At 43.9% G+C, this 19,947-nt stretch overlaps 1 protein-coding gene across 2 annotated transcripts in view; it reads left to right on the top strand.

Annotated features, from left to right (window-relative positions):
- Positions 1 to 19,947, top strand: part of tenm1 (teneurin transmembrane protein 1) — a 1,865,819-nt gene that overhangs the window by 505,793 nt on the left and 1,340,079 nt on the right. For both annotated transcript variants that reach the window (XM_038774907.1, XM_038774908.1), the window contains exon 2: positions 186 to 288. The gene's annotated coding sequence lies outside the window, so the exon portion shown is untranslated. The remainder of the gene's footprint in view (positions 1 to 185; positions 289 to 19,947) is intronic.

Here is a 19,947-nt window from a genome sequence, read left to right as displayed (position 1 = left end):
TTCCTCACCAACATTCATGTTTCAACAAATTAGATAATCGTAATTATTGAAAATAAATGCTCAAATATGTGAGTGGAACTTATGAGAGATCTCCCCAAAACCATCTCAGTCAAATTTCAAATACAATTGTTTTCCTGAATGCCTATTTGTTGTTAAGTTTATCATTAATTTTCTCTTTCTTGAAGGCACTGAATTTTGGGGAGTGACTTCACAGACACCAGCGATCTCACTGATATTGTCATTCCGTGGCGGGCTTTGGCCGGAAGTCTGATTAGCTATTTGATCCAGGTATGCCTTACTCCACAATGTCATCTACTATTTAAGTTTCAAGATGTTATAAGGAATTTCATTTCATTTCATTTGTCACCAAAAGAGAAGGGTTGAAATTAGTGGGAGGGCAAGCAGCAAGTGTGGAATCATCTCAACTCACTTGCATCCTCACTATTATTTAGTGTTATACAAAACTCTATAAGGCAATTCTCATTAGAGGCTCCAATGCAACCTCTCCAAACATGGTAGACATATTTCCAGCAGAGACTTCTCACCTGCCTTAATACAGACAAATGAGGAACCACCAAAGAACTAACATTCATTGTCTTTTCTTCCTTCTCAACGGAGGCTACTGATACTGGGTCAGCTGAACCCTACAACTGATTTCCTCCACCCCACTACAACCTCTGAAACTAGTTGTTGAACATGAAGCTATGAATAAATCAAAATGTTTTCAACTTATTATCAGTAAGAGCCAATCAATTGGTTTTCCCTGCTCTTAACTCGGCAGCTTTTTCAGTACACTACCCAGTGCCCTCCCCGGCACTCGGGCTGAAGCAAGCTGTAAATTGTTAGCGCAGCTGAGGCTCCTATCATCACTAAGACTGCTTACTTAGACCTCAGCAATTATTTGGCTCGGCCCAAATCTTACTCTGCCGCCATTGAAAACCCCATCGACGCTTTCATTATCTCTAAGCTCAATTTCTCCAATCTGCACTCACCAGGCTTCATCCTGCAACCTCTAATTACTTGAATTTATTCAAAACTCAGCAGCCTGAGTTCTGTCCTGAGCAATGTCTTGCTTTCCCTATTGCATTTATGACATTGATTTATACTGGCTTTCTGCCCCACATCCCATGCATTGAATTACAAATTATTCTGCTAACTCATTCCAACCTGGCTCTCCTCTCTATCCTCTCCTAAGACCTCTGGTCTTCCAACATTCTGCCATCATCCCTTATTTTCACCCAGCATTGAAAGCAGAACCTTTAGCTGCCTCTCCAAATCCTTTACTTCTCCACTTCTCTATCCAATTCTGAAATTCTTCCTAAAGTGTATCTTTTTAACAAATCTTTCTGTTTGCCTGAGACTTCCACTGTGATTGTGCATCTGTTCAGTCATCACTTTTATTTATTTTATTTACCCTTCCCACCCTAACCCTATCAATCCTCAGCTTCCATCGCCCAGGAGAGTATCTAAGGACAGTCCCTATATTGAAGACAATGTACAAATACAGATGCAAAATAACTTACAATCATCAAATCCAATGTCCTGACAGTTACAAAAACCTTGTGGTATCAAAGTTTTACATTTTTGCTCTTAATTGTGTAATCTTTATGGAATCATTATTTTTAAAGATTAAAATGTAACTGTTAAACAGTCTGTGGTTGAATGCCAATAGCTTATCAAAGATTGAATAAAATTGAGCTGCACAGATGAAAATCAAATTTGATTCCCATTTGTAGTAGGTTTACTGATTACAATTAGCCTCATGATACAATTGCTAAATTAATGTCAGCACCACTGAATCAGGGAAGAGGAAAATCAGCTAAGATTCCTGCCCAGTTAATTGTGAAATTATAGGTGCTGAAAGTTTGCGGCTCTGCCACGGTGGGTTTTCCCGCGGAGGATATGGCGATACATTTAAATCACATTGACTAGGATGGGGCCGGAAGATACTACCAGTGGGAGGCGCTGAACAAAACACTAGTGAAAGTGTGAGGGACATCCTCAGAGCTAGACTTGAGTGTGCTGTCTCACATGGTGGAATGGTCACTTCTGCAACCTAATTCCAACCAAAAGGTCAAGGCCTCTGGATGAGGGTCAGGGTGGCAAAATAGATTGGAACTGGACTTGCAGGATTTCACAATATACGTGTACTCAGCCCATACAGTGAAACGACAGGAAAAGTCTTAAGATGGGGAAAATTGCAGTCGCTAAGAAAAATAATATTAAGTACTAATTGGATGAATTACTTTGTGTGGGATTTTCCAGCCCCGCTTGCCACCAGGATCATCCGGTCCCTCCAAAAGTCAATGGACCTTTGGCTGGCTTACAACCTTCCCGTGGTCAATCCCGCCATGGCGGGGATGGAAAGTCCCGTCAATTGTGTGTGGACAAACGTTTCAGGAAAGGTAAAGAGACAAGAAATGTCAAAATTTTATTTTCCAAATGCTGCATCAGCCCCATCCTGCTTAATATAGCCTGGGGAGGCAGTGGTGTTGTGGTGTTATTGCTGAACTAATAATCCAGAGAACCAGAGTCATGCTCTAGGGACTAGGGTTCAAATCCTGCCGTGGTGAAATTTGAATTGAATTAAAAAAGTCTGGATTTAAAGGTGATCATTAAACCACTGTTAAATGTCGTAAAAACCCAGCTGGCTCTCTGATGTGATGTCCTTTAGGGAAGGAAAACTGTCGTCCTTATCTGGTCTGGCCTACATGTGGCTCCCCAGATCCACAGCAATGTGGTTGACTCTTAAATGCCCAGCCAGTGACGCCCACATTCCCTGAACGAGTCAAAAAGAAAATTTTAAAAACTGCTTTTTCTATGAAAACCCAAGTTTACAATTGTGGCGCTAACAATTGCACACAAAGACTCGAGACATGTACAATCGAGGCTTTATTGTTGTGTGATGCTATTCCTCCGGCGGCAGCTGTAGAATAGGATCTCAGTGACTCACACGCATATTTATACACAAGCTCCCTGTGGGCGGAGCTAGCCGGCAGGGGCTTACCGGAGGAACCTGTATTACAGGTACAGCCATACATCCCCCTACTGCAAGTACACATATCTACAGTGGTTATATCACCACAACAATACCCTAAATTCACTGGAGAGAGGATAGTTCTTTCCCATTTTCCACATATAATTAATGAAGACTTGTCCCTTCACTTGGGACAAGTTAAACATGATGTCTTATAAAACAAGACACCAAATGAAGGAATTGACCACATTTGAGTTTGTAAAAGATACGTGTCATTAAGAAAGCAACAACTGAACTTGTTTCGACCAGCCTGTGGTATAATCCTCTGTACTGTTTCCTTTCTTTTTTTATCGCCAATGGCTCCTGTTCTGTCACGTAGTATGCCAGTCTAATTGTCAGCTCTCAAAGCCACTCACACTGTGTTGGCCTGACTGGCAGCTCATGTCACGGTATGCTGCCCTTAGCTGACAGCTCATGTTATATTTCATAAAACTTGTCTTCATTGATTGCATTTGCTTTTTCCACCCACCCAACTAAGCTGACCAAACCATCAACAGTAATGGAGAACAAAAATGCCGAAGAGGATCAGTTGCTCTCATTTAATGGTTGATGGTTTTCTTGGCATTTCTACAGGACAAGTAGTGAATTGAATTGACATCCTTACACCTCTCAGGCAGTGTTACAAATCTATATCCTGATCATGGATCTCTAACTTCCACTTGTTCGAAACAGTAATCTTCCCTTTAACGTGTTCTGTACATTTACAAGCAGTGTAAGGTAAAAGTGGATCTCCTGTATAGGTAGCCTCTGTTGATTTCAATGTTGACAATTGTAGACGACATGAGGAGGGAATATCAATGCACTACATTGTTAACATATCAGGATCAATTCAGAATCCAGAGTGAGTTTGAAAATAATTATGTCAATTTCACTCCTCATCCAATATATAGAACTTGATCCACTTTGTTACTTGATTGATCTCCCTTTCTTTACCTTCCTTCTCTTCTGTTGGGGGCAATGGCATCTTGCTGGTATTCAGTTCCATGATTGCCAGGTGCCCTCAATAATATCCTTCACATTTGACCCTGGACAGTGAATACTGGAGGCTGTTTGACCATGGATGGTATCATGCATGATACTTGAACTGTTCCCATATGTATACCATTCAGCAAGGGTGACTGCCGAGCAATCAAGAGCAGTAACTACAGTTGATTTTTCACTTCCCTCACCAAGAAACACAGAGGCCAATTATTCCACCAATACTAACGATCTGTGCTAACTCAGCTGATCTGAACCTTGGGAGCTGCCTTATCTGCATAAGTTCACTTACATGAGCGGCCGATATGATATTATAGGAAAATCTAATGTAAGTTTTTCATTAAGAGCAATAAGTTGACAATTAAGGAACCTTATTGAAATACTTATGGCTGTGTTTTTTTTCACTTGAAGACAGCACTGGTCTTTACAATGATGGACTTTTCATTTTATTGTAAAATTTCATTATCTTGTTCTGTATTATTCCTTGTTTGAATCAATATTTGCAGGACAATTGTCAAAGTTATTACTCAAGGAAAATCATTTTGTTGAACTTTCGGCTGTAGAGCAGCCAGCTTTGAGAAAACCTCAACACCAGATGTACAATTTGTTCCACGGACAGAATGTACTTACAATCCTTTTCATATTGTAGCTCATTGTTTGTTCAAGGCTAAAAGGCAGACCTGGAAAATACTGGCATAGCTGTGAGCAAATGAAGAAAATGCCATTGTTTTATAAATTTCTTAATTATTGTTTGCTGAAGTACAGTGAGCAAATGTAACCAGCATATGAAAGCTTAATTTGCATTTTAAAAACTAACATCGTTTTATTACAAGCACAGCCTTTGGGAATGAGATAAAATGTCTGAGAATAAGGTTGGTGAGGATTCAAATATCAGGTTAACATCCCTATAATTAAAAGCTGCAATCCATTTAACAAGGCATGATATTATTAGTCTTCTTTGTAAATAGCAATTTAATATTGCACTTTGCATAAAGCTGTCATTATATAACAGAAAACATAAAGAATGAAGTGCAGAAGAAGACCCCATATGTGCTGTGTAATTATGATATTCATGGCTAATCGCAGGGCATGGCTGCGCAAAACTTAAGCAACAATTAGACTTATCCTAGTGGTACCTGTGTGTTACTGCATGACAATAACATAACAAAGTAGCTACTGTACTAATCTATAAATAAGAAACATTAATTAGTAAGCTACAGTATTGGAATTTGATACACAACAATATTATTATTCTATTGTCAGGTGGTTTCATGCAAAATATCCAATATATAATGAATGAAAAATCTAAAAATTTAAGTTACTTAAATATTAAATAAGATGTAGCCATTAAAACATATATTGACGTGGTTATGTTATAAAACAACTTCCAGATGTAACACAGTTCCTGTCCGCAGATCTTACTTTCTGTACAATTTTGAATTGTACCTTCTATATGAAATGAAAATCACTTATTGTCACGAGTAGGCTTCAATGAAGTTACTGTGAAAAGCCCCTAGTTGCCACATTCCGGCACCTGTCCGGGGAGGTTGGTACGGGAATCAAACCGTGCTGCTGGTCTGCTTGGTCTGCTTTAAAAGCCAGCGATTTAGCCGAGTGAGCTAAACCAGCCCCATATCAACATTTACGCTAGAAATTCATATGGCCCCATGTGTAATGGCAAAACAATTTTTCAGAACGTCAGTTTTTCAGTCGTAGTTTGTTGATGAACCAATTGATTTCACTCAAAATGCTTTTTATTAAACAAAAATATCAATTTTTGTTCACAGTAAATGACATTTCTTATGTCCAGAGTAAATTAAACAAAAACAATTAGACATTTTAAAGGAACATGATTTAATTTATCCTTCAATAGTCTTTTGTGACCTTTCATAACTTTATAGGAAAAAACCTTCTTTAAAAGTCTAGCTTGGACTTGATATTTATACAGAATGAAGCACTTCTGCGGCTAAAAGCAGATCCTGAAATCTGAGCATGTATTAGTGCACTTAATTCTTCAGGATGTAACATATTTATCCAACCAATGTCAGAATTTTTACTTTCGACTCCCAATGGCCATTCAAGTCCCCATGCCAACCTATACTCCTCCACCACCCCAGGGACTGCTACACCATAATTGGGAGTGGATGCAGGCATGAGGTGGCAGGAGTTGGCTGATACAGGGTACAGAGATAATTTGGGTGGGGGCAGAGGATGTGATGTGTTGGTTCCGTGATAATTCTCCCTGGCATGACAACACAACCAGCATCTAAGGGCTGCTAAGGATCTCTAAGTAAACCATTTAAGCTGTTAGTCCTTTTTCATCATTTCCATACAGCCCAGCAATGTTACGTGATTTCAGGAGCTGCCTGAGATGGTGCAAGGCCTTTGCCACATTGGCTTGCTCATCTTGGATGCAAACATCGCTGACAGCTGAAAGAGGTTTGAAAAATAATGCGCATCTACTGTTACGTTGGTGTCTCTGGAAAATCTAAGAAGGTACAAACATACACACAGTTGAAGCTATCGGGCCTGAAGATGGTCGAAAAATCGGAATCCTTTATCTTCTCAGGGTAAGAAGACCAAGAAGACCCTGAGGTATTATGAAAAAAATTTGAACAGATACACGCGCCTATGAAATATGTCATCATGGACAAACACATTCTAAACACCACTAACCAGAAACTCGACTCAACTCAACTCATGCCTCAACTCAGAAACGTCTGGCAAACAAGTGTGTGAGGGCAGCACGGTGGCCTAGTGGTTAGCACAGCTGCCTCACGGCGCTGAGGTCCCAGGTTCGATCCCGGCTCTGGGTCACTGTCCGTGTGGAGTTTGCACATTCTCCCCATGTCTGCGTGGGTTCTGCCCCCACAACCCAACAAAATGTGCAGAGTAGGTGGATTGGCCATGCTAAATTGCCCCTTAATTGGAAAAAAATAATTTGTTTAATCTAAATTGCTTTTAAAAAAGTGTGTGTTCGGTACTCTAACCGATGAACTTAAAGGAGACTGCATAGTGTGTGGAATATTCAATGATACTGCGTAGAAGCAATTGCTCCAAGAAAAAAAACCTCACATTAGAATTCGCCATCAGTAAACTTCCAGTGACATCATGTAAGAGCAAGTTGCACAAAAGGTGGCTCCGGCCATGGTCTTTGTTTTTTGATCCCTGTTGCCTATTTCTGGGGGGGGGGGGGGGAGGGTTGCGTCTAAACTGGGCAATGGTTAGTTGACAGAGTAATGTTGAAAGTCTCATCAAAAAACCCACTTGAAAGAAACCCCTGGCTGATAGCTGGACAAGGCAATCTGAGGGACAGAAGAAAGTGGAGGCGGCCAGCACATCATGGTCGACACGATGGCTGTAGTGATGGCTCAAGAGCTAGAGACGTTCGGGAAGTAGATGAGCAGACAGTTTGATCAGCAAATAAAAGAGTTGAACGAGTCTTTCAAAGAATCCGCCATCAGTATCTGCATGCAAAATGAGCAGTCGGAGAGGAACTAATGAGAGAATCAAAATTATACTTGGTACAGAACACATCCTGCCTGAACTGCAATGGCCAGCATCCACCAAAAAAGAAGCGCGTGCTTCCCACTTCATAAAACATTGCAATAACTGTGGCAAATGGAATCACTTTGCCAAGTGTTGCAGGTGAAAACCACAGCAATTTGACACTATAAGAAGTCAGTTACCCCTCCAAGGTTCTGGACACAAGCAGGGTGAATGAACTGGAGACAAACAGCCAGAACACTGAGCCTCTCAAAACATTGTACTGTGAAAGTGTTGATTTTATCATGGGGAAAGGTGAAATATTTACAGGTGAAGTATTCACAGCAGTGCAAAATTTAAAAGATAGTGGAGGTGGCCGGACCATCGAGCTCTGTGCTGCACTAGATGACATCAACAAGGTAAATCTCATTGCATATGGTGGACAAACCATACGCATGAAAAGTGTAGCCACCTTGTACTAAACGCAGGACAAGTTCCAATTCCAAGGAGTCAATCAGGCCGTCAACTGTCGCTGGGTCTCCAGGACAGCATTGCACTGGAGTTAATCCACCTTGGCCAGATGTACACACTATAAATCAACAAGCCTCAGAGATACTAGAATAAGAAAACCTCTTAGACTGTGATACTATTGGGAAGCTGCCCATCATATACCACATGAGGCTGGATGACTCAGTGATACCCACTGTCTGTGCTCCAAGAAGAGCACCCCTTGCCATGAAACAGAAAGTAGTCATTGAATTGGATAGAATGACCAGACTGGGTGTCATAGCCCATAGATTAGGTGACAGAGTGGGTTTCTGTGATGGCAGCTGCGGTAAAGAAAGATCTGGAGATGCCGGCGTTGGACTGGGGTGAGCACAGTAAGAAGTCTGACAACACCAGGTTAAAGTCCAACATGTTTGTTTCAAACACTGGCTTTCGGAGCACTCATTCACCTGAGGAAGGAGCAGTGCTCCTAAAGCTAGTGTTTGAAACAAACATGTTGGACTTTAACCTGGTGTTGTAAGACTTCTTACTGTAAAACAAGATGACACAGTCAGGATCTGCATAGATCTAGTTCAGCTCAATAAACTTCCTGGACTGAACCATCCTATGAAGATAGTTGAACAGGTTATAGCCAACATGTCAAATGCTAAGATTTTCAACAACCTGGTTGTGAAGTGTGGATTTTAGCAAATCCCACTGGATAATAGATCTTCGAAGCTCACTAAGGTCATGTCTCTGGCAGGCAGATATAGGTTCCTCCATATGCCCTATTGCCCTATAGTATCTGCATTAATAGTGAGGTTTCCAACAGTCTATGAAACAGCTGTTTGGAAGAGAACCTTGTGAAATCATCATCAGTGACATCCTGGTTTGGTACAATGCAAGAACATGATGCATGTTTGTGATTGGTGCTGAACAAAATCAGGACCATACTGTTGGATCTCAATCCTGCTAAATGCACAGTCAGGGTCAAGCAAATTCCCTACATGGGACAACTGCTCACAGCCAATGGTGTGAAGCCAGATCTGGAGAAGACAACGACTGTATGGCAAATGTCTGACTCTGAGGATAAGCGTGTCTTGCAGCGCTTTCTTGGTATGATAAATTATTTATCTAAGTTCATTCCTTGACACAGTGAGGTGACTGGACCCTTTTGTTAGCTTCTCCACAAGGATGTAGAATGCTGACAGGAGTATCCACTGCTGCAGTCAACAAATTCAAACATCTGCTCTCAGGCCCTCTGGTGCTACACAATACTTTGATGTTCAATCACTTGTACTTTTAGCAGAGATACCTCCCAGCACAGACTTGGCACAGTCCATATCCAGAATGGCAGACCAATAGCCTTCCCATCAGGGGCTCTCACTGACACTGAAACTCATAATAATAATCTTAATTAGTGTCACAAGTAGGCTTACATTAACACTGCAATGAAGTTACTGTGAAAAATTATGCCCAGATTGAGAAGGAACTCTTTTCCCTCGTCTTTACATATCAGAAATTCCATGACTTCATCTGTGACCACCCTGCCAATGTTGAAACAGATTACTAGCCGCCCCATAGAAAGCCCCTCCACACTGCATCAACATACCTGCAGCGGATGGTGCTCAAGCTTCAATGATCCAACTTCAGAATGAGCTACAAGTGTGGTAAGGAGCTATAATTGATTGATGCCCCCTCTGAGGCTTACTTATCCATCACGAGCAAGCAGATCGTGAGGAGGACATTGATATCATGACAATTCAAATATTGTCCTCCCACAGAATTGAGGTACTCAAAGCTACCCTATAGGTGGATTACTAATGCAGGCAGCCTCTTGACATCATTTTGAAACGATGGCCCATGGTCAAAAGAGCTTCCTCATGAGCGTCACGCTTCTTACGCCTAGAGAGAGGAGTTAACCGTGCAAATGAGACTGATACCATATGGCGAGAGGTTTGTCATCTCCAGATGTCTGAAAAGTGCTACACCCAGCAATTCCACCAAGGACACCCGGGATGGAAGCAACAAAGTATAGGAAATGGGAACCATGTACTGGCCCTCAATGTCCAGTGACAGAGAGAGGGAAGTGTCCAAATGTGCACCATGCAACATGCTCAAGCCTCATCAAACCAAAAAACACTGCCTCTCCATGGGGCCAGACCTCCCATGTTTGCTGACGGTGGAAGACATATTTGAATGGAATGAGAAACAGCATCTGGTCCTTGTTAATTCATTCTCAGGCTGGTATGAAGTCAACCATCTACCTACCATGAAGAGCACCACAGTGATTGGAAAGCTGAAGTGACATTTTAGTTTGTCTCCAGGAAGTTCAAGGACTTTCCACACATTAAAAACAGCCTCCTCTACCAACAATCAAATGGTATGGCAGACCACCAGTACGCTCAGCAAAGCACCTCCTCAAAAAATGTCTTTGTGACAACACAGCTGTCTTTGCCGCATTACTCAACCTGCAAAATTTACTGAGAAGGGGCCTCCCCTTGCCAGCACAGAAAATATTCTCCAGATGTGCCAGAACCATGAACCATGCCGCCAAAGCCCTTTGCGACCCAAAGTGGAAACAAATGTGGATGGACCCCTCGTGAAAAGTTAAAAATAGGGAAAAGGTACTGTGACCGCAACACCGTTGCTTCCATCCCAACAAACTCTGCATTCTAGAACTGGGCCAAACAGTCAAACTACATGACAAACTGACAGTGGTCCACAGCCATGCCCCCCAACCAAACAGCAATCTGGTTGCCTCAGGTGGTGCTTTCTATAGCAGGATCCTGCATCATTTTTTACTGGTACCTTAATCAGCACCACCAACCACCACAGGGCTCAACACATTGATTCCACAATCTGGGCCCGTGCACCGGTGGAGATGGAGGCCCCCCTGGACACCAACACAACAAAACCTGTAGTCACAGTGCAAACCCCAGGCAAACCCGATTCCATTGCCCTGTGGACAACCACCTAGTTGCATCCCAAGCACAGCCAACTGATACAATTCCGCACTCGGGACACCTGGGCGGACCATTCTTGAAGCTCAAGAACTTTGGGGGCGATTCCCCGCTGCCCACGACGGGTCAGAAAATAGCGGGAGGGCCTTCCCGACATTTTTCCCGACCTCCCGCTATTCTCCCCCCCCCCCCCCCCCCACCCCACCCCACGGCCGCCCCACGACACGAATCGCTGCTCGCCGTTTTTTACGGTGAACAGCGATTCTCCCCTGGCCGATGGGCCGAGTTCCCAGGCCTTTACGGCCGTTTTCACGAACGCAAACACACCTGCTCTCACCGTTCGTGAAAACGGCCGCAAAGTGCCGTCCCGGACAACCATGGCACCGATTGGCACGGCCGCACCACGGCCGTGCCAAGGGTGGCATGGGCCCGCGATCAGTGGGCACCGATCACGGGCAGCGGGTCTGATACCCGCGCACTAATTGTTCCTCCGCCGCCCTGCAGGATCAGTCCGCGGGGCGGCTGAGGGGCATGACGGCCCGCGCATGCGCGGATTTGACGCATATGCGCGATGACGTCATCCGCGCATGCGCGGGTTGGAGCTGTCCAACCCGCGCCTGCGCGGGTGATGTCATCATGCGCGTCAGCCGCCATGACACTTGGCGCGCGGGCTTAGCGACCGTCGCTAAGCCCGCGATGCCGTGCTTCACGGGGCCCCACTGCTAGCCCCGCCCGGGGGGAGAACCGGGTCCCGGGAGGGGGCACGGAGGCTGCCGTGAAACACGGCCAGTTTCACGGCAGCCTTTGCGACTCGCCGCATTTGCAGAGAATCGCACCCTTTGTATTGACTTAGTCTATATATGTGCCTTTTTTTTTAAAGGGCAGGGAAGAGACATGTTGGGCTTTGCACCATGTTTGGTGGCCAAGGCTTGTGCTCTGGACATTATAAGTAGTTAATGTTCGGTTACCACCATCCAATATTCTCATATGCATGGGAGTATGGGTTTTCATGTGTACATCATGCTGACCTGTCCACAGGGAATGGCATGTCAGTAGCATGAGAGTTTTCCCCGGCATGGCCATACACTCAGAATATAAGAGCTGCAAAAGGATTTTAAGCAAAACGTTTAAATTGTTCGTCCTTTGTCATTATTTCCATACCCCAGCAACTTTACAAACCCCATTGCTGGCAGCACATTGTAAATCAAGGAGGGGGCACATAAAATAAAGTTGGTGGTCTACCCACTGTCTTCCCCCCACCCTGACCTGTCCCCCATATAATTGAGGGCAAGCAAGGCAGCCCACTCGCACTTGAGCTTATTGAGGCCCTTATGGTCAATTAACCGAGATACATGGAAAAGGTAACATGCAAGCACACACACACCCTTCGATTTTATTCCAGTATAATTTCAATGTCATTATTTATATCCTAAAAATGCCTATGTAAAAGTCTTATGTTGTAATAACTATCTTCTAATTACCAAAAATCTGTCCTGGTCCACCCACGTCGACGCTACCACCAAGAAAGTACAGCAATGCCTATACTTCCTCAGGAAACTAAGGAAATTTGGCATGTCCACATTAACTCTGACCAACTTTTACAGATGCATAATAGAAAGCATCCTGTCTGGATGCATCACAGCCTGGTATGGCAACTACTTGGCCTAAAACTACAAGAAACTTCAGAGAGCCGTGAATACCGTCCAGTCCATCACACAAACCTGCCTCCCATCCATTGACTCCATCTACACGCTCGCTGCCTGGGGAAAGCGGGCAGCATAATCAAAGACCCCTCCCACCCAGCTTACTCACTCTTCCAACTTCTTCCAACCGGAAGAGATACAAAAGTCTGAGAACACGCACGAACAGACTCAAAAACATGCTTCTTCCCCGCTGTTACCAGACTCCTAAATGACCCACTTATGGACTGACCTCATTAACACAATACCCCTGTATACTTCACCTGATGCCGGTGTTTATGTAGTTCCATTGTGTGAACCTTGTGTTGCCCTATTATGTATTTTCTTTTATGTTATTTTCTTCCCATGTACTTAATGATCTGTTGATCTGCTCGCAGAAAAATACTTTTCACTGTATCTCGGTTCATGTGACAATAAACAAATCCAAACCAATCCAATCTTTTCATGTACTTTATGATCTGTTGAGCTGCTCGCAGAAAAATGCTTTTCACTTTACCTTGGTATACATGACGGTAAACAAACTCCAAACTGCTGTAGAACTGCAGCCAGATCAACAACATCTCTAAGAACTGGAATAGGGATGTTTTTCCATGAATATTCGATTAAATGGAAAAGAAATTTGGATAGCCTACAATGAAACTCATTCAATATAACCAACCTACCTGCTTCGATAATTGTCCAGTTTTTGAAAATGTGAAAGAGAAACATTCATCCTTCAGTTTGACCACAGACAATAAAATATTATTACCATTATAGACAAGTGTCAAAAATCAGTTTAAGGTTTAGCGCATGGCTAAGGTTTCAGGTTGAGCTTTCTGCTATGATGAATCAGTTGAATAGGGTGTGAAGCATTTGATTTGAATACTATACAATTCTTGAGATATCTCTGAGCATCCCATCATTACACATCACATACCATTCTGATAGATTCCATCAGCTTTTTGGAGAAATGTACAGCCCAATGTATTGCAATAATTTTTCTTCAATTGTCTTTTAAGGTCAGCTATTTTAGGAACTTTTGATAAACATTATTATATCACAGGTTAAAAGTAACTATTTTTGCCAATGTATCTTATGCGCTGCCTAATGAAATATTGCAAAATAATTTACAAAAAATGCAAGACCATCAGAAAGAAAGATTGCTGAAAGCAGTGTTGATCATGCTGCAACAGATACAATGTTAGAAGATATTGCTTGTTACATCTTGGTAAACCATGTGTGAATTCAATTTATTAAATCTATGATTGGAAAAAATGATTTATTGTGGTCTCTCGTGGTGAAGCTGCATTGTCCTAAGAAAAATTACATTAGCATCTGATTTAAATATCATTAGTTTTTGTCACAGTTTTGGCCTGAGGTACCTAAACTAATTGTGATGGCGGTTTAAAAGGAGTGGGATTTGCTCAAAAGGTGTTAATTTTGTAGCTTCATGAAAATTACTGTTCAGAATGGTGTGATTTCAGGCAATTATTGATTTTGATCCATTGACTAGACTTCTAGTAAATATCATTTATTATGTTGAACACTTTGGCATACGTATGCCCTTGTTCTCTTGTACCCATATTTTTTACCTCCTATCCTGAAGGTGCTGAGTCTTCGAGGAAGAGTTGTTCTCCAGATCCTAGATGGTGAGAGCCGTGATAAGCCAAATACTATCAAACGTCTTTAATATCCACTGGTATCCGTTTTCCTGTGGAATCATTGTGGTTCAATTGAATAACTGCTTTGCAGCCTTGGGCAAGGCCATCCAATGCAGCATGGATTGGGATTTTCAGTAGCAGACCTTATTTAATAATAATAATCTTAATTGTCACAACTTACATTAACACTGAAATGAAGTTACTGTGAAAAGCCCTTAGACACCATATTCCGGCGCCTGCTCGGGTATATAGAGGAAGAATTCAGAATGTCCAAATTACCTAACAGCATGTCTTTCTGGAGTTGTGGGAGGAAACCAGAGCACCCGCAGGAAACCGAGACATGGAGAGAACATACAGTGTCCGCACAGACAGTGACCCACACTGGGAATCGAACCTTGGACCCTGAAGCTGTGAAGCAACAGTGCTAACCACTGTGCTACCGTGCTGCCCATATTTCCGAAGTATATTATCAAGGGAGTAAGTCCTAATTAAAAGGAAAAGGACATTTTTTGTGGATTAGCAAGACACAGGGTCTTCTGCAATCTCAAATAGAAAACATTGATCTAATTGGTTTGCAACTGATTCCATTTAGTCCTTTGTTGATAACTGGACCCATTGTCACACTTTGACTTACAGGCCCAAAAGTTCCAAAGCTTTTCTATGCTTAGTTAGGTGAGTAGCTACAGGGGGTGAATGTCTCAGCCCTGCTTTGGAAGTTACATAGATCTCTTCCAGACAGTCAGCACAAGTTGTGATAATTCCTCTAACACAGAATAAAGCTTGCATCAACTGTGAGAAAACATCTCTCCTCCCAAAGATTTAGTTTGGATTGAGCATGGATTGGAATCAATGTTATCACCTTCTTCAGTTGAATTTAACATTGCTTGGGCAGGCGCAAGACCGCCCCGGATGCAAGTGAAATCATGATTGAAATGTTTCTAAGTATAGTATCGAGCGGGAACTGCTGCAAGTTTCCCAACGCTCGGCGCGGCCGTCACCGATATTAAACATTAATTGGTCCACTTAATGAGGCCCCACGGGCTTGATGCTGCAAATTATGGTCCTTCTGGCTGATTCACCTGCACCGCGCTAGGCAGCTTCCCGCCAACAAGGGGGAGACGCACTTTAACCAATCCTGCAGAGCAAACCCCACACAGTTCACAGCCATACCACTGAGGAGTCCAGTCCCACGATTCGGGGATGCCAACCTGTACAGATTGTTGGATGCGGTCAAGTGCAGGCAGGATGCCCTGTTCCCTTAAGGGACTCGGAGGGTCAGCCACAGTGCAGCGTGCTGCCTGGGAGGAAGTGGCAGCAACCGTCAGCTCGGGAAATTTCACCTGGAGGACCGGCACCCAATGGCGTTAGAAGATCAATGATCTCCACCGGGCCACATGGTTGGGTTGGCACTGGTGCCCTGCCACTGGTCCTGCCCACCTGCCACCTTCATGAGAATGCACCTGGCACCGCCCCCTGCCAGCACCAGACCTTGCCCCGGCCCACCCATGTCCAGCAGTGCCGCCCACGCCGGACCCCTCCCCCCCAATCACCTCCCACACTCCCCAGCCCCCCATACTCCCCATATATCTACCCAATCCCCCGCCCCCAAGTGGGGCAGAGAACCAAAGTAGGTTGCAAAGGCTGGTGCAGGTGTCCTCTGCTTGGGGTGAGCACTGCTGATACCCTGCTTCCTCTGCAATGGGGCAGCGCTTCTGAGGTGGGCTCCTGATTGAGCTTGGCCCTTGATGCAGCTGGGGTATGAGGGTGTGCAGACGGGCTGGCTAGATGGGCTCCCAGATGACCAGAGGGCTCCTGAGCATTTAAAGGACACCGGCAGCACTCAGCACTGTGAGCAGCCAGGAGCCTGTAAGTCACACAAAAGGGGTGTGTTTATAAGACAGACAGCAACAGTGGTGGAAGGGGGACATCCCAAGTCCACAGACCTGGAACCAAGTAACTACCCGCTACAGCCCCTAGCCCAGGCAGACACCCTAGCAAGCCCGGCAGTTTTCACCGGGTTTTTAATGTTTTTATTGGCCCCTCACCCCCCGCCCCCACCAATCTCTCGCAGCCATGGCGCCCAGTCCACGTTTGTCAATACTTGTAGTCATTCATGCTTGCGAGATTGTAGTAATTCACGCCTGTGAGAGAAGTGGTGCATCACGGAAGGGCGGAGCATACAGTGTCCAACCCGCTAATCACATTTGAATGCATGCAAATGCCAATTTTGCATGTTGCCACCGGCAAACCTCGTTGTCACCACCAGCGAGGGACTGGAGCATAGCACCTGAATCGGCACCATGCGCGGACCTTAATTTTAGCCGGATGCCTGGCTCTCTGCCCGATCGCAGTTGACGTTTGCCGTGTCGCGAGACAGAGAATTTTGCCCCTTGACTGCAAGAGGAAAACACAAGTAGAGAAATGAACAGAAGATGGCTCAGGCAATATTTTTCCTTTTGAAAAATGTTATCCAAGGAGCAAGACAGGAAATAAGGACAACTTATATTTATATAGTGCTTTTAGTGTAGCAAATTGTCCCAATATGCTTCACAGATGTTTATCAAACAGAATTTGACACAAAGCCACATCAGAAAACATTAAAGCAGATGAAGGTTTTAAGGAGCGACTTAAAGGAGGAAAGAGAAGTTGAGTGGCAGAGATATTCAGAGATAGAATTCTGGAGCTTCGGATTCTAACGATTGAAGGCTGCCAGTGGTGGAGCGATTAAAATTGCAGATGCTGAAAGGGCAGAATTTGATGAGCGCAGATATCTCAGAATAAGTACAAATTTTAAAGCAAACTTAATCTCTTTGAGGGAGAAAGATTGGAAGCTGTTGACGGAAGATATTGGAGAGTTTTGAGATAATTTTGTCAGTGTCATGGTGGTGATGGTGTGATCTATTTCTGTTTTCTAAAAGGTGCCGAGGATGGCTAATGTACAGTACACAACATAAGCGTTAAAAGTATTTTTAAATTAGCTTAATGAAGCACACTTCAGACCTAATCAGACCTGCAGTTTAGCTGCAGACAAGAACATGAATTAATATTGTTTATGAATGCTCCTGGAATTAGCAACATAAAATCTATTTTATTTTAAATAATACCAGCAAGTGATTTCTCTGTTCTGGAAGTGCACGGAGGATGTTACTGAGAATGTGTTCCTTCTTCATTTTGACCTCTTAATATCCTAACCACTTTCAAAACTGTAGATATTTTTAATTCTTTATGTTGTGCTGCTTTAATGTTCAGATTTGAGGGCTTATTTCAATGTTCAAGTCCCTATACTGCATATGTTAGCATTAAATTTATGATTTGCAATATAACCAGTTTGACTCTTCACAATACCTTTGCTGAATATCTTTTATAGCTTCAAAGAATTTTAGTCCTTGGCTGATGCCCTGTTCAGGTTTTCACATAGGTTAATAAGTAATTGTATAAATCGCGGCAGCACAGTTGCTTCACAGCACCAGAGACCTGGGTTCAATTCCTGGCTTGGGTCACTGTCTGCACATTCTCCCATGGGTTTCCTCCGGGTGCTCAGGTTTCCTCCCACAGTCCAAAGATGTGCAGGTTAGGTGGATTGGCCATGATAAATTGCCCTTAGTGTCCACAAAAAGGTTAGGTGGGGTTACTGGGTTACGAGGATAGAGTGGAGGTGTGGACTTAAGTAGGATGTTTGTTCCAAGGACTGGTGCAGACTCGATGGGCCGAATGGCCTCTTTCTGCACTGCAAATTCTATGAATCTATTAAAAGCCAACATCTGCAGCAGGCTAGTTGTAATTGTTTCAGAACATTTAAATATTTTCTCCCTGGAAGAGTTTGAGAATTAACTATTTTTTAGTGTTGAGTTTTAGGAAAAATTACAGGCTGAAGCAAGGAGATTGATGGGGAGTGGGAGGGTGGGGGGGATGGGGTTTGCTGGGCTCAGAAAAATCCAATTTGAAATGTTCAAATCCCAGTAAAAATCACTAATACTGGCATCAGCAATGATGAAGTTCCATTTAATGTTGGACAAGTTTCACTGGTGCCTGTCATTTCCAAGCTTCATGTTTTTGCCTCCTGGGAGTGTGGTGGTGCTGATGAGTCAGCTATTCTTAATAAAAAGCAAAATCTAAAACAGAAAGAGGAACCATCGGAAATAGTCAGTTTGACTGGCACTATCTGTTGAGAGAAAACACATGGCTATTTCAGGTACAGAAGCCTTCCTCAGAACAGGAAGATTATACAGGTGAACAACAAACAGAAATAGGAAAAGGAGACTGAACAGATAACAACACATGATTTGATGTGATTAAGTAAATGAAGTGGTTGGTTTTATCTGCCTGTTTGTTCACTTGCCATTTGTAAAATAAAACAGCCTAACGATATGCTTCAGATTCTGTCTCACAAGGTTTTCTTAGGTCTGATGACTGAGAGATGAGAGAAAGTCACATGCAAAAGATATGGGGTAGAATTTTAAGTGTCAAAAGAGGCAGTTGGGCAAAGGAGTTAAAGTCCTGAAAAGCATCATCAGGTGGGAACCAATCCCACCTCCTTCTGTGTTCAGCCAGAGTGGGGTTGCAGGAGACCACCCATGGAATTGTCAGACAAGCAATTTCAATATTTAAATTACCAATTAACTGACATTTTAAGCAGTGCTCTGACTTTAGCAGACAATACATGGATCTCCAAGCGATGTGGAATTCACCAGGATCAACCAGTGGCAGCACGGTAGCACAGTGGATAGCACTGTTGCTTCACAGCGCCAGGGTCCCAGGTTCGATTCCCCGCTGGGTCACTGTCTGTGCGGTGTCTGCACGTTCTCCCCGTGTCTGTGTGGGTTTCCTCCGGGTGCTCCATTTTCCTCCCACAGTCCAAAGACGTGCAGGTTAGGTGGATTGGCCATGCTAAATTACCCTTAGGGGGTGATTCTCCGAGTCCCGCGCCGGGCTGAAGAATCGCTGCAACCTCACCACGACGCCAGCACGCGATTCTCTGAGGTGCGGAGAATCGGTGCCATTTGCGCCGGCGCGTTTGGCGCAGCACCGGTTGCGGGCCGCTGTAATTGGCAGGGCCGCCGATTCTCCGGCCCACATGGGCCGAGCGGCCGCACTGATACGACAGAGTCCTCCCGAGGGGGGGAGGGGTGCTCCAATGGGGTCTGGCCCGCGATTGGGGCCCACCAATTACATAGAACATAGAACATTACAGCGCAGTACAGGCCCTTCGGCCCACGATGTTGCGCCGTCCTGTGAAACCCTTCTAAAGTCCCTCTACACTATTCCCTTATCGTCCATATGCCTATCCAATGACCATTTGAATGCGTTTAGTGTTGGCGAGTCCACTACTGTTGCAGGCAGGGCATTCCACGCCCTTACTACTCTCTGAGTAAAGAACATACCTCTGACATCTGTCCTATATCTATCTCCCCTCAATTTAAAGCGATGTCCCCTCGTGCTAGACATCACCATCCGAGGAAAAAGGCTCTCACTGTCCACTTTATCTAATCCTCTGATCATCGTGTATGCCTCAATTAAGTCACCTCTTAACCTTCTTCTCTCTAACGAAAACAGCTTTAAGTCCCTCAGCCTTTCCTCATAAGATCTTCCCTCCATACCAGGCAACATCCTGGTAAATGTGATGGTTACTTTGAGTTTAAATGACTTTGCAGTGTTGT

This window comes from Scyliorhinus canicula, chromosome 17 (assembly GCF_902713615.1).
Source record: "Scyliorhinus canicula chromosome 17, sScyCan1.1, whole genome shotgun sequence".
In the NCBI taxonomy this organism is placed as follows: domain Eukaryota; kingdom Metazoa; phylum Chordata; class Chondrichthyes; order Carcharhiniformes; family Scyliorhinidae; genus Scyliorhinus; species Scyliorhinus canicula.
This window is presented reverse-complemented; position numbering and strand designations above follow the sequence as displayed.